The sequence below is a fragment of the Lipotes vexillifer genome, unplaced genomic scaffold (assembly GCF_000442215.2).
Source record: "Lipotes vexillifer unplaced genomic scaffold, Lipotes_vexillifer_v1.1 scaffold335, whole genome shotgun sequence".
NCBI lineage: Eukaryota > Metazoa > Chordata > Mammalia > Artiodactyla > Lipotidae > Lipotes > Lipotes vexillifer.
This window is the reverse complement of record NW_006781329.1, coordinates 1,322,068-1,324,306: the sequence shown is the minus strand read 5'-3', so window position 1 is coordinate 1,324,306 and position 2,239 is coordinate 1,322,068. Positions and strand designations below refer to the sequence as shown.

The 2,239-nt window shown below is 55.4% G+C and overlaps 1 pseudogene; it reads left to right on the top strand.

Annotated features, from left to right (window-relative positions):
- LOC103080392 (TBC1 domain family member 17-like) overlaps window positions 1-1,097 on the top strand; it is a 2,180-nt pseudogene extending 1,083 nt beyond the window's left edge.
- The last annotated feature ends 1,142 nt before the right edge of the window (window positions 1,098-2,239 follow it).

Here is a 2,239-nt window from a genome sequence, read left to right as displayed (position 1 = left end):
GGGGGCGGTTCGGGGGGGGGGGGGGGGGTTTCCCCCAGGGTCTGAGCCCCAGCCTACCGTGCCAGGCTTGGCGGTCCCTCCTGCGGTACCTCAGCTGGGAGGGCTCTGCCAAGGAGCACAAGGCCCACGTGCGCAAGAACACTGACGAGGATTTCCACCTGAAGCTGCCGTGGAAATCCGTGAGGCCCGGGCAGGGGCGGAGGAACTCACCGCCACATGGACACCGCAGCCTCATGGCCAGTGACGAGAGCAAGAGCCGCTCTCATAGAATCAACAATTCTTCGAGGTCGCAAGAACCCAGGGCTGGGCCTAGTGAACGACATCCTCCTCCCCGACTGCCTGTACCATGACTAGCTCGGCTACGTCCAGGGCAGGGGTGACCTTCTCTTCCCGATGCGCTACGGCTCTCAGGAGGAGGTGGATACCTTCCGCTGTTTTTGTGGCCTCATGGAGCTCTTACAATGGAACTCTGAGGAGATAATGAAGCGGCAACTCCTGCTACTCCTGAAGGTGCTGGATCTGCCGCTCTGAGACTTCCCGGACTCCCCCGACTCCGGCTCTCTCTGCTTCTGCTTCCGGTGGCTGCTCCTCTGGGTCAAGAGGGAATGCCCCTTCCCGGAAGTCCTTCGGCCGTGGGAGGCGCTGTGGACAGGGCGCCCTGGCCCTAGTCTGCACCTGCTGGTGGCCTGCGCTGTCCGGGACGTGGAGCGGGACACCTCATGCCTTTCGGCTTCGGCTTCGGCTCCAGCGAGATCCTCAAGCACACAGACTAGCTTGACCACAAAGCTGAGCTTGGAGGACGTGCCGACACTGGCCGAGGCGCTCTACCCGCCGACAACCTGCCCGGTGAGTCAAACCTCTGACTTTTCGCTCCCTGCCCCCCAACCCTCGGTGAGCTGCCCCACCACGTGCAGGAGGTCCCAGGTCTGGGCCATCCTCGGAGCACCACAGGCTCTCGCTCCAGACTCCCCACTGCCACTGTCCCGTACCCGTTCCCCACCAGCTCCGCCGCCCCCCAAGGACACGGGCCCGCAGGCGTACCAAACGGCAGCCCGGAGATCCTGCCGGAGGAGGGGGAGGAAGGTGCGAACTCCTAACCCTCCTGGGCCTGCTGAGCCATCATGTTGGCTTGGGCCTGGATGGGGAGGCGTGGTGCCTCTAGTCCCCTCCGACCCCTCAGCAGGGTTGACGTCTGGCCATGTGGCCCTGATCCAGTCAGTAAGGTTTAAGAGGAGGCCGGGGGTGAATGGTGGGGGTCGTGGAGACAGGGCTCCCTTACCTGCCTGAGTTTGGGGCTTTTGGAGGAGTAAGGATGGGGGCGTTAAGGCACGACCGCCACTTAGCAGATGTGCGGGAACACATCCCGGACATAACCGAGACGGAAGGGCCTGCAGAGCTGCTCACTCTTGGGACCCTACCCACCAGCTTGTTCTGTGAGAAAGAAAAACTCATGTTTAACGCCCACCCCTCCCACCCGCAAAAAAAAAAAAAGAAAATTGGTGAAGACTTAGCCAAGCAGGGCTGAGAGAAATGTCTCTGCTCTAAAGTTCCTGTCCAGGTCTCTCCTTACACTGTCCATCATATTCGGTGGGCTCCACATTATCCTTGTCATGCCTGTGTCATTTCCTCATATAAGTTCCCTTATTTCTAATTCCAGGCAATTTTTACTATTTGCTTTTGCCTTGCGTAGGACATGGTTTAAGTATAGAGTTCATAGCAATGGTATTTCTAAGAATGTTTGCTTCCTCCAGTATGTTTTACAGTGTTTCAACCCAGGAAAGACTTCTTTTTCAATGTGCATGGTCCTATAGTGCAGTTCTTGCCCATATGTCTGTGCTTCAGGTGACTCCCAGTCTTGCCTCCACGTGTGATCTCCATGAGACTATTGGAGAAATGTTTGTTTTGTGGGATTTTTTTGTTGTTTTGGCCACATCAGCCAGGGATAGAACCCATGCCCCCTGCAGCAGAAGCATGGAGTCTTTACTGGACTGCCAGGGAAGTACCATGTTCTGTGGCTCCTCTTGTTGAAAAAAATATTTTTCAGAATGAGGTTTAAACAGAGGATGACTTGCCCTCCCTTAGCTCTTTTTGGAGGAAAATATACTGTCTTCCCCACCCACCCTTATGCCTTATTTCTAAAACAATAAACATTCTTATTGACTCTTATAAGACAGTTAACATATAATCTATCTCATCTCAGAAGAAAGAATATTAATTTCCAAACTGTGCTTTAGGTGTC